General features: G+C 43.8%; 1 protein-coding gene across 3 annotated transcripts in view; it reads right to left on the minus strand.

Moving 5' to 3' along the window:
• NR1H4 (nuclear receptor subfamily 1 group H member 4) overlaps positions 1-12,086 on the minus strand; it is a 56,577-nt gene extending 44,491 nt beyond the window's left edge. Inside the window, exons 1-2 of one of the 3 annotated variants that reach the window (XM_054988297.1) lie at positions 11,933-12,086; positions 1,942-2,046 (exon numbers count right to left, since the gene is read on the minus strand). The gene's annotated coding sequence lies outside the window, so the exon portion shown is untranslated. Of the gene's footprint in view, positions 1-1,941; positions 4,226-11,932 lie in introns of those variants that run through there. The other 2 variants (XM_054988295.1, XM_054988296.1) reach the window with 2 other exon arrangements.
• Positions 12,087-13,232: the final 1,146 nt, after the last annotated feature.

Consider the following 13,232-nt stretch of genomic DNA (forward strand, 5'->3'; position numbering starts at 1 on the left):
CACAACAAAACACCCTGTGAGGTGGGTGGGGCTGAGAGAGCTCCAGAGAGCCATGACTAGCCCAAGGTCACCCAGCTGGCTTCAAGTGGAGGAGTGGGGAATCAAACTGGGCTCTCCAGATTAGAGTCCGGCGCTCTTAACCACTACACCAAACTGGCTCTAAAGGTCAATATCAATGCCTTGAATTGTGCCTGGAAACCAATTGGGAAGCAGAGTAGATGGGCCAAGGCTGGACTGATATAGTCCACACGTAGGGTTGCCATGTCCCCTTACCAGGGTTTTTTCCTGGGAAAAGAGGTGGCGGAACTCTCAAGAGGGAAATGAAAAAGAAACACACGGGATTCTTTGAAATCATATTATTTTCAAGCACTATTGCCGAGTATTTTCAAGAGGTGCCGGAACTCCATTCCCCTGTGTTCCCCTTGAAAAAAAGCACTGCCCCTTACCCTCCCAGCAGGAGGTGGGAGACCCGGCACTCATCTTTAGTGTGGAGATCTAACGTGCGCAAAGTACATGTGCTCCCAGGGGCCACGCGATGATGACACTTCTGGGAAGTGACATCTTCATGCAGGGCCCTCTGCTGCCCCTGGGAACGCTCCTACACTCCTCAGTGGGCCAATTTTGGTCCGTTTGGGGCCAAATCAGGCCTGTGTGGGGCCTAAACTGGCCTGCTTTGAAATGCAGGAGCTCTCCAGGGCCCTCCCAGCAGCGCTCCTGCGCTCCACAGTGGACCAAATTGGGCCTGTTTGAGGCCCAAATCGGTTGACTGCAGAGCGCAGGAGCATGCCACACTGCCCAGGAGTGGGTCCTAGGAGGCACGTTCCCCCACCTTTTCTCCCCACCATCCAGGTAAGGGGGGGTTAGAGGGTGGGAGTGGGTCTTATGTAGTGGGTACAACAATTTCCAATAACTCTTTATTAACAGGAGCATCACTCAAAGCACAAATATCAAAACAGAAGTTATAGAACACTCAACTCCCCTCCAGAACAAGCCCACACTTAACCTCAACCAATAGCTAACACCCGGTATCCAGAAACCCTATTCATTAGTTCATTAGTCTGTAGGGGAATCCTGATTGGCCGGCTCAACAACACGGCCAATCGGAATGCAGCTGTACGGAACCTTCTACGAAAGCCTTTTTGCTTGAAGCTCCCAGTACACTACACCGGGGGATTCCCTGCCGCATCTGGAGGATTGGTAACTCTATCCTTGCAATCCACTCAAGTCAGCATTCTGGCTGCAGCATTCTGCACCAATTACAGTTTATGAATACTTCTCAAGGACAGTTGAACGTAGAGTACATTGCAATAATCTAATCTAGATTTAACCAGGGCATGTATCACAGTGGACAAATTTTTCCTGCCCAGGAAAGGTTGCATCTGGCTAACCAGATGAAGCTGGTAAATGGCACTCTGGGCCACAGCTTAGAGATTCCATCCAGACAGTGGGGATGGGGGGAATCCTCCACTCCCAGCCTACACCCCCTGCCACCACTTACCTGACTGGCAGGGGGGAAAGGGGGGGAGTGGGTTTGCATGGGCAAGCATGCAGCAAGTGCTCTGCCAGCGAGATGATGTCATTTTCTGAAGTGACATCATCGTGCCTGGCAGCAGGCATGCTCCTGTGCTTCACAAGGGCCAGTTTTTGCCCCCATGGCTGAACTGGCTCCACATAAAGTGCAGGAGCACATCTGTTGCGAGTTCCCAAAAGTGATGTCATCATATTGGCACACAGGAAAAACACTCCAAATAAGTGCCAGGTCCCCTCCTCCCACCAGGAGGGTATTGGGACCAGGCAACCCTACCACAGCTGCCACCTGTTTATCCAGTAGTAGGCTTGGGTCAAAGAGCACCCCCAAATATGGGCCTGTTCCTTCAAGGGGAATGCAAATCCATCCAGAATGGGTGACGCCTTAAATCCTAGGTCAGACTTTCCGCTCACCAGTAGCATTTCCATCTTGTTGGGATTAAGCTTCATTAGCCCACATCCACTCCAAAACTGCTTCCAGGCACCAGTTCAGGGGTTTTAGAGCCTCCCTGGAATTAGCTGGAAGTGTGAGATAGAGCAGAGTGTCATCTGTATACTGGTGACAGTGCAGCCAAAATCTCTGGATGACCTCACCCAGCAGTTTCATATAAATGTTAAAGAGCATAGGGGATAAGATAAAACCTAGCAGCACCCCACAGTCCAACGACCAAGGGACTGAGCAGCAGTCCTGCAGCACCACCTTCTGAAACCTATCTTCTAGGTAGGACTGAACCAGTGCAGAATGGTTCCTCCTAATCCCAACCCACTCCCTCTGTTCATCTCCTGGAGCAGGTTGTCCATCAGGGCAACCGAGGCTGTTTTGGTTCCATAACCAGGCCTAAAACTAGATGGGAAAAGATCTAAGAAATTTACCTTAATTGACATTTTGTTTGTTTGATGGACTGCAATATGCTTCAGTTTGATTTTGCAAAGCACAATAACTTTTAACTTTTTATGATTAGAACTAGTAGTGCCTATTTGAAAGTTGAGGGATCTTTAAAAATGAGGTTTTGATTTACGTGCATAAATCATTCTCAGGGATCATCCCTTTTTTTTCTCCCTTAGCATTACTCCAGCTTTGCTAATTAAAATATAATGACCTTGTCCATGCACAGTTAAAATAAACAATTTATTTTAAAATATCAAACATTTTTGCAGAATGACAGTGGGGACTTATGCAGTTGTCAAACAATTTGAAAACGTTAAGATTAAATGTTTAACAATAAATAATATGGTCTATATATCCAAACTGAACCTGCTTGGCATGCTACCTCAAATTTTCTGACCAATACCTATTCATACAATGCCTATTCTGTCCAAATGGGAATGCTGAAATATATGGGTAATCTTCTCATGGAATCAGTATAGTCTCCTTGGTCAGACATCTGGGAAAAGAAAGGATATGCTCAGTCTCATGGTATCTCAAGAATGTCATCAAGCTGTAAAGAGACTGGTGAAATTTTAGCCCATGTGTACAAATTAAGTCCATGTTCAAATGTAAAAGTAGTGAAGGGATCCATCTGGCAGACCAATGTGATTGCTGCTGGGCTCAAATGATTGCCTTAAGCAACGTTTGGGTGGAATCATTTTGCATTATACTCTGACTTGGAAGAGTATCTCTTGCTGTCCCCTGCAAAATTTTTCAAAGATGTTGACATACTTTGACTAAATGGGGCATCCTTTTTAGTCTCTTGTTAAGAAGGACAGCAAGTGAACAGCCACTGTGTGGCGGATCTAGCTCTGAGAGGTCTTCTGTCTAGAAGAGCGGTATATAAGCGCAGTTGTTGTTAAAAATTGGAAACAAGAAAACTTCCATCAGTTCATCTTTCCCTATAACTGAAACATTGAGATGAGAACATTCACAAATTATGAAAATGTTCCTTATGCATTTCTTATATACGCACGTGGTATATTAGGACATGGACTTAGTGGAAAGACAATGTAGCCTATATCAAATGATACTTCATTGCATATGGGAATTACTTCAGTCATAGATACATTTCCATGCTAGATGGTTGAAATGCCTCTCAAAGAATTTCATTCTTTTCTGTCAGTTTTCAAGACAATCATCAGTAGAAATTAAAGAGTGGGTTCAAAGATATCCTTCTCATTTTGGAAAAATCCTTCCTTTTGATCCAACCCAATCGCTACAAGTGATCAGGGATAGCAAATTTACTCCAATTTTTCTTTGTCATACTGGGAAACAGCACCATGATAACCAGGGCTTGGATAACTGTTTCTGGCCCCTATTACCCTGTTGAAATTTCATTACTGAAGTATTCGGAGTCAGTCTATAGAAGTTTAGTTAGTTGGTAAGATAAAGTGTATGAACTGATTAGCATTTGTAACTATACCATTGTATAGCCAAAACTGACCACAGTTTAGTGGGTTGGATATAGAGGTGGGCACGATCCAAAAAAAATTACCGATCAAGCTGATCATGGATCTGCGCTGGCGACAACCCCAAATCACCAATCCACACCGATCATCTCCCGTTTCCAATCTGTGGATCAGATCGGGGAGGCCAAAGCGGAGGGGCGCCCCGCTGTTCCCAGCTATGTGGGAAGGTGGGTGGTGGCGGAGGACCTCCAGGCCCGGAGGGCACGGGGAGGCGATATTCACACACACACACACTTCGAGCAGAGGGGGGGGAGTTTTTAACCCGGCGACGAGCTGCCTCCCCCTCAGGGAGGGGACGTTCACACACACACACACACACACACACACACACACACACACACACACACACACACACACACACTCTTTGAGCAGAGGGGTGGAAAAGTTTTTAACCTGTTGATGAGCCGCTTCCCCTCAGGGAGGGGACGTTCACACACACACGCGCGCGCGCGTGCGCACTTAGAGCAGGGGGGGAAGTTTCTAACCCGGCGACGAGCCGCCTCCCCTCAGGGAGGGGACGTTCACACACACACACACACACACACACACACACACACACACACACACACACACACACACACACACTTAGAGCAGAGGGGGGGAGTTTTTAACCCGTCCCTGCCTCTCCAAATAGAGATACCCCGTCAACATGTTTCAGCCAGCTTTTAAAAAAAAGCAGGGACAGAATCCTCCATTCCTCCCCACTCAATTTTAAAAGCAAGCAGCCAGTCTTCCAAAAGCATATTTTAAACACACACACAGAGCCGTGGATGAGGTTTCCCCACAAAATACAGTGTTTTAAAAGCAGGTTAAAAACAGAGTGACAGACAGAAAAACAGCCATTCCTCCTACAAAGCCCCGTTTTTTTAAAAAGCAAAAAAGTTTGGAGTGCCCATGGCTACAGAACACCCCCTTCCCCCTCCCTCCCCTGGGTCTCTTCGCCCAACTGGTGGTGAGTGTGTTGCTGCTCCGTGGTTGGAAGGAAGCCCTGCTGATCAAGGAAAGCTGGGCTTCCATTCAGGTTTCCAGGGCGACAGAAGGACGGCAAACACAGCTCAGGCATTCCCCTGGCTCCGTTGCCTCGGGAATAGATTACTGGCGCCTGATTGTCTGCATCCCCGATCAGATCCTGATGGCCCGAATCAAGCCCCGATGAAGCCCCCCCCCGAATGCTAGATCGGTCGCTGTGGACAGCACCGATCCGCTGGGTCCCAATCACGCGAACGCCATTATCGTGGGTATTTTTCTATCGTAATGCTGATCGTGCCCATCTCTAGTTGGATACCACAGAAGGTTTCTACTAACAGAAGGGAGGCATTTCGCCCCTTCTGCTACAGACCTGTAACTTGACACTCATGTTGTCTGGTGAGGCAGTCTCCCAAGAGCAACTTTTTGTGGATTATTTAGGGAAGCATTGGGAGGGAAAAGGTAAGGAAGTCTTATTCTGTATGATGGAAATCCCTTCTGTCAATGGAGATTAACTGCAGGGTTCTCCTCTGTTCTTGATCCATGTGATTCATATACAGACAACTGATTTAATTTAAAATGTTTATTTGGCAAAACACAATCATGTAGAAGTCTGAAATAGCAAAGACCAGGAACACATCAATCTAGGGTCTTCTTTTTAAAAAACTTCTGAATATATTTAGAGGGAATAGAGTTTCATTTTAACATCCAGACATGATGCTTAGGATGCATACATTCCACCTAGGATGAAAACATTGGCTTTCATGTTTGAAAAGTAGTCTTTGGGGACAGAAGTTTTTTCAAAATTATCCAGTTTGCTATTCCAGGAGTTACTATCATCCTGAACGTTCTTAAAATCGATGTCATCTATTCTCAAAAAGATTTATAAATGCTTTGGATGCTTATTGAATATAATCTGCAAGTAATTTTTTGCATGATCTCAGTTAATAAAATTAAACTTAACTATACATTTATTGTCAGTTTTTCTTTTAAAATTTCATTTACAAAATTAAAATCTTGACTGAAATTAATAGAGGTCACTTCTAGTTCTGTGAAGAGGTAATGGTGGTTAAGTTTATGGGGGGGGGGAAGAACAATATAAAAAAGAAAAAAATAACATTAACAGAATATATAAAACACATTTAAACTAGAAAATATTGCTCCTGTCCATCTCCTTACTTACTTTATACTCAGACAAACGGCCATTCTCCATGCTATGTGGAAAATTGTTTATGAAACAGAAAGGGACCTTCAAAAAACAATCTGTGACATGATAAGATGGACTGTTTGTTAAATGAAAGAAGAAATATTACTCAGTTCTTCATCCTTACATAGAATTTAGACAGCAGAGATTCACTACTGCCAAATATCTTTGGAAAATAGTAAAAACAGTATGCTATGAGCCACAACTTCAGGTTTCCCATGAAAGGAGAAGCAAAAAGATCCAATAAATAGAATTCAGTCCAGAAATAGTCACTAATTCTAAACAAATGTATCTATATATGTAATTCTGCCTCCAGAGTACAGATGAGAAAAATCCTTACAATGAAGCAGGCCTCTCAGAGGTTGAGACTTGAGAGTAGAGATGGGCATGAACAGCAATGCGAACTAAAAAAAAACCCACGAACACCCCAATCTGCTGTTCGCAAACAAGCTGTTCATGAGGCCCCATTCTAAATGAACAGATGGTCGTTGTTGCTGTTTGTTGCTGTTCGTCAAGCCAGACAGTCTGGCACCTGCAATCAATTCCCATAGCAACTCAGGCAGGGATTGTCTGAACTCTGTCTGAACTCCTGCTGTTGCCCTGGAAGCCCCAATCTAAGCCCCATTTAGCTTGATAAGTAACTACTGTGGCTTCCCCCGGTAAATACTAGCAAAAAAAGGTCGAGAGAAAAAAAGTCCCGCCCAGGGGAGAGTAATAATAGTTGATAGTCAGAAAGACCAAAGAATCATATATTGAATTAAATCATACACTAACAATACAATGTTCAATGTGTAAGCGACAAGCTTATTTCCTTTAACAGTGTATAATTATAACAACATTAATAAATATGTTTGCAACTGACTGTCTATCAATTCATAAATATAATCAACAAGCAAGAGTCCCATTCTTGAAGTTCCAGGGGTGTAAATGCAAATAGTAACCAAGTAAGTCTCTGAGGTTATGTCACTTTAAATGGTTGCGTCTTTTCTTGTCTTTTTAGCTGGAGCTATGGAGAAGATGGAAATGCAACAAGGGGAAGATGGAAGTCCCAAGAAGATGCCCAGAACTAGGGCCAGCAAATTTTCACTCAGCTCTTCGTCATCAAAGACATCATCAGGGGCAATCAATGTTTTCTCCATGCAGATCCTCATTGAGTGCAAGCCATTTACAACACCCAAAAATGACGTGGAGCAAGACCAATGCCAAGCTATTATTTATTATTGGTACCTTTCCTGCTGCCTGCTCAGGTAGGGTTTCTGGGAGTGGTGCGGTAGGGATCGACCCCTTCAAGTTCCAGGGCTGCTGCCAGGCTCTGGGGCCAAGCTATTATTTATTATTGGTAGGGTGCCTGCTCCTGCTGCCTGCTCAGGTAGGGTTTCTGGGAGTGGTGCAGTAGGGATCTTGATGGCTGGAGGAGAGCCTGCTGGCCCCCACAAACAACGAACAACAAACATGTTCATGACAGGATCATGTTCGTCAGTGTTCATTGTTTGTTGTTCGTGGATGGCAACAAAAATGAACATCATGTTCATTTTTTTTCTGTTCGTGCACATGTCTACTTGAGAGAGGCCTGAGACAATTCTATTTTTTAAGGCCTCCCTCCACTGCTGGGCCCAGTGCAGCTCTAGCCACCAGCAGAGGAGGAAGAAGGTGTATTATCTGTACAAACACAGACAATGCTCTTGTTTTGGGAGTAGGGTTGCCATGTCCCCATACTAGGGTTACCACGTGCCCGCCAGTGGTGGGCAAACTCCCAAGGATTTGCTCCCTTATCCACCAATCGCTGAGCGATCGGTGGGAGGGGGCAAACTCCCGGAGCGTGCCCACCACTGGCACGCTCTTCAGGAGCATTCACTGTGCGTGCGCTCCCATCCCTCATGCTCGCCGCGGAAGCATCCCTGCACTCCAATTTGGCCCCAAACTGGCCAAATCAGAGCACGGGAGCACTCCCACGGCCAGCGCAATGACGGCACTTACAGAAGTGATGTCATCATGACGCCACCGGAGTACATGCGCTGATGCATGTGCACGAGGGTAAGTTCCAGGCCCCTATCCTCCTGCTGAGAAGATAGAGGGACCTGGCAACCTTACCCCATACCCTCCCAATGGGAGGGGTAAACCCGGTACTCACTGATATGATGACGTCACTTCCAAAAGGGTTCAATTCTTTTAGAATTGTCCCATTTGGGGCCAAAATCATCCCCCATGCAAAGCATGATGATGTCACTTCAGGAAGAGACATTGTTACACCCCACTTGGAGCTTGCTCCACCTGACCTTTGCCTGGGCTGCCTGCCAGTGGCAGGCAATCACCGGGCAGCTTGCATCATCAGCAATTGGCAGGCAATGGGGCAAACTGCTGGGAATTTGCCTACTATTGGCAGACACCTGGGAACCCTATTGTGGGGGGATTAAACCGCTCCAATGTATTTTTTTCATGTTTTCACATTTTTCTTCAAACTTGGAACTTCCTCCAAATTTGCAGAACTATCTGTTTTCTGTCAGTTTGGCCCCAATCTGTAGATTTAAGTATCTGCAGATGTAGCCATGCTTGGCTATAAGAAAACTCAAGTGGCGAGCCCACAAGGACTTGCAGAGGCATCGTATTTTTCTCCCCTGCTGTTTTCTCTTTTCTTTCCCAGAAAGCCCCTATAGCCAGTTACTTTTCCTGTTTCTTTCTTCCCACCAAACAGCCAACCTACCTTTATCTCCCTCCTTCTCTACTCCTCCTGGCAGCTTCTCCCTGGGAAAATTCTGGCCCAAGTTTTATTAGTTCATTTAACAAAATGTATGTCTTGCATTTGTGCCTTCACAAGGGCCACCAAGGTGGCTAACAAGTTAAAATATACATAATAAAACCACATTTTAAAACAATAAAAAACAACCAAAACAATAACAACATCATTAAACAGTTGAACCAGTTTTAAACTATTTTAAAACAACAATTAAAACATTTAAAACAGTTTAAAACATTGGGTGTGAAGAAGGGATCAATAAGGAAACACCCCACTGGTGGAAAATGTTAACAGAAGGGGACTGATGAATATCCATGGGGAGAGAATTCTGCAGTTATGGTGCCATGATGACCAAGAAGGCCCTCTCTCAGGAGGAGCAGGTCATCATCCACCAGGATGATCAAGGCTGCTTCAGTCACTCAGCCAGGCCTAAAACTTGATTGGAAAGGATCTAAACATTTTGCCTCATCCAGGAAAGCTTAAAGCTGTCCAGCCACTGCACATTCAATCACCTTTGCTTAGGAATGGAATGTTTGAGACTGGTTAGTAGTTGTTGAGGTCTCCAGGATAGGCTTCCTTAGAAGTAGATGCACCACAGCCTGTTTCAAAGCTGGTGTGAACAAAGGGTTCCCAACCTCTCAGTCGAGGCAGAGGATCCCCAACTCCCAGCTACCGCCCCCCGCTATCTCTTACCTGACCAGCAGGGGAAAAAAGGTGCAGGGAATATGAGCTCTGGAGCACTCTCCTGCCAGGAATGACATCAGGCATGACGTCATTCCTGGTGCAACAATGAAGGGAAGGCATGGGGGGGGGGAGGTTTGCTTAAAATCAGCCAATATATCACATCACTACCAAACAAGGTTGTAGGGTTGCTAATTCCAGGTTGGGAAATTCCTGGAGATTTGGGGGGTGGAGCCTGGAGAGGGCAGGGTTTGGAGGAGAGAAACCTCAGCAGGGTATAATGCAATAAAGGCCACCCTCTCAAATGGCCATTTTCTCCAGGGGAACTGATTTCTATGGTCTGCAGATCTGCTGTAATTCTGGGAGATCTACATCCACCAGCTGGGAGCTGGCAACCCTATCTTGGTAGCTGTTGTAGATGGCCTAGCAATCAAAGACTGTATCAAAATTGTTATCCAAAATGAGTGCCTAGATCCCCCGAGATAGACAGATTTAAGTGATCATTTACTACATGATGAAAGTGAAAGATGATTGAGGCAGGGGGAGAGAAAGAGAAGCAGGCCTGAAGGGGAGGGGGAAGAGTAGAGGGATGTAGCAGACCAGAAGTATTGGAAAGAAGAAGCAAAAGGGTAAGAATTGGAGACATGAAATTCGACACCCCAAAAGTTTCAGGGCTCCCCCTCTGTTTAAGTCTTAATTCTTACTGGAGTCAAGGGGTTGGCTCAATCTTCATCCAACCCTTGCTTGAACAGAAGGACACTTGTGTTCATGCAACTGACCACTGTAGTGCAAGGTGCAACTTGGGAGGTGGGGGTGTTTGTGGGAGGTGGCAAAGATCCACTCTGTGGATGGAGCTCTGCTCCAGGTTCTCTGGATCCAAACCACTGGTGTTCAGTCCTAAATAAGATGTTTAGGATTTTTTTAACAAAATAGATGTGAGATCCAGCTTTGACAGTAAACTAATAATAATAATAACAACAACAACAACAACATTCGATTTATATACCGCCCTTCAGGATGACTTAACACCCACTCAGATCGGTTTACAAAGTATGCCATTATTATCCCCACAGCAAAACACTCTGTGAGGTGGGTGGGGCTGAGAGAGCTAGAAGCTGTGACTGACCCAAGGTCACCCAGCTGGCTTCAAGTGGAGGAGTGAGGAATCAAACCCGGTTCTCCAGATGAGAGTCCTGCGCTCTTAACCACTACACCAAACTGGCTCTCAAACTGCTCTAAGGGGTCTCATTACACGAGATGTTAAATGTGAGTAGGGACTTGTGTTTCATATCCTGACCAGGACTCACCTTCAAAATCGTTGGGGTGGATCCAAATCAGCATGGTGGCAGGTGGGGCTTCAGCCTGTCTTGCCTTCTATCCCATACTTCTTTCAAATCCAAAAAAAATGAAGGCAGGGGTTTGTATGTTCCACTTCCAGTTCCACATGTCTACCCACATATCCAAGGCAGACATGTAGAACTGGCAGTGAGACAAACACTGCCCTCTTCCCAATCCAGCCATTTTTTTTCCTTTTGCTGTTGAAAGTTGTGTAGGATGGAAGGAATAAAAGGCTGGAGCCATGGTCCACAGCCAGTTGAACTTCCCAAACTATTTTGAAGGTGAGTACTGGCCAGATGTGAAACGTGAGTTGGGTTGCGGGAAGTCCTAACTTACATTTCACGTCTCGTGTAATGAGACTCTAAAGGCTTTAAACAAATGTTTTGTTTACTTCCCCTACTAATGATTGTTCTTATGCAGTACATATTGACAGTTAATCCAGATTCTAGGCCTGAAGAGCTTGTTGCCACTATAATACTCATAAATCATCAATATAGTCACATTGGCTTTTGAAATGGGTACTTTGGCAAAACAGTAAATTTCATTAACTGTAACACATATATAAAACAGGTAATCTAACAAGTTCCTTTGATGTAAAAATGAGTGATATTGTTATCAGAAATGGCATTGGCAATATTAACTGCAATAAACCTGTTAGAAAGTTTGATATTTGATATCAATTAATTGCCAGTGTAATAATTATTTACTCCTTGTTTAACAATGATGTATTCTAGTAAGAAGCTAAACCTAGTAATTTAGCAAATGATTACAGATTAACATGGATTGAAATGATGACAGTGAAGTTCCAGGAACGACATATGCTATAGCAGTCATTCCTTTTCATCACCTTATTAGTTTTATCTTCACTGAAGTTCTGCTTCTCAAGTGATTGTGTGTTAGGATATACCATGTTTTCGAACTTAGCCTCTAGATCAGCGATATTTGTAGGTTTTCATTAAGCATTGCATATGAATTCATATACTAGCTAAGAACCAATTACACAAATTCAATAAAATCTCAGAGAAACTACACACACACTAAAACAATAGTATTGCAGGAAAATACATTAAATAGTAACTTACTTTCACAGTCTTCTTGTAGTCGATGAGTTAACACTGAATCAGTGGTTCTGCGCTCAGTCCAAAATCCTAATGATTTTCAAACAAGAAGATTTTTGTTTTGCTTTTCGCACTACTGCTGCTGGAGCCTTCAGCGATAACATGCCGACTTTAGGCTCACTCTCATCTCTCCATTGGCTCAGCACTGCAATGTACAAAGATTACTCATTAACAGCTCTTTTCTTTGCTGAACCAATTAAGCAGGCTAAAAACATTGGAACTTTCTGAAAGCTAGACAGAGATCAGCTCCCAGATAGGAGATACTTTTTATCTGCTGAAGATTCTTGTAGAACAGCCATGAAAGGCACATTGTCAAGTACTGACTTTTGCTTCTGTTGAATAAGACAATCAAAAGCTTGCTGGCATCGTTTCTATGATTCCAGTGGCAAATGGTGTCCCAATTCCTGAAAGTGGGATTGGGGCACCTGATTTTTTTAAGCAATACCCAAACCCTGTTTAACAGCATAATTGTAACGAAGTACTTTCACCACTTGAAACCTTCAACTATTAGAAATGCACATAGTTTATCATTATAAGTTTAATTTTAACTATTATTTTTTCAGTATAATGATATTTCTGAATTCTTAAGCTTCAGAATTTTTATGTTATAACTAAGAATGATAGTTCTCATTTAGTGTATCTCTATTTAGCAAGTACACTAAAAACCAAGATTTTTAAGGTCTTATGTGGGACATTTTGCTTAACAAGGTTTACCTTTTCCTTAGGGAGCTAATACATGCTCATGGGGAGGCAGAACAGAAGTTTATAAAATATTACATGATATAAAGAATGTGGACAGAGAAAACATTTTTTATCTCATAAAACACTAGAACATGGGGGCATCCAAAAATTGATCAGCAGTAGATTCAGTACAAACTAAATGCAGTATCAGGCATCTGACGAAGAGAACTTGATTCTCGAAAGCTTATGCTAAAATAAAATTGGTTAGTCTTAAAGGTGCTACTGGACTCTTTTTGATTTTAGTACAAACTAAAGAAAGTCATCATCATAAACCACATAATTAATGAGTGGAAATCACTGCCATGCATTGTAGTCAAGGCCTTTGTATTAGATGGCTTTGAAAGAGGATTAGACAAATTCATGGAGGATAGGTTCACCTCAGTGGCTTTTATCCACAAAATGGGACCTTCATGTTCAGAAGAGGTATACCTGTGGGTGAGGGAAGCAAAAGCAAGGAGACTTTAGCATCTGTGCCCCTGCTGTGGGCATCTGGTTAGTTTCTCTGCAAAGAAGGATGCTGAAC

This window comes from Eublepharis macularius, chromosome 9, assembly GCF_028583425.1.
Source record: "Eublepharis macularius isolate TG4126 chromosome 9, MPM_Emac_v1.0, whole genome shotgun sequence".
Lineage (NCBI taxonomy): Eukaryota > Metazoa > Chordata > Lepidosauria > Squamata > Eublepharidae > Eublepharis > Eublepharis macularius.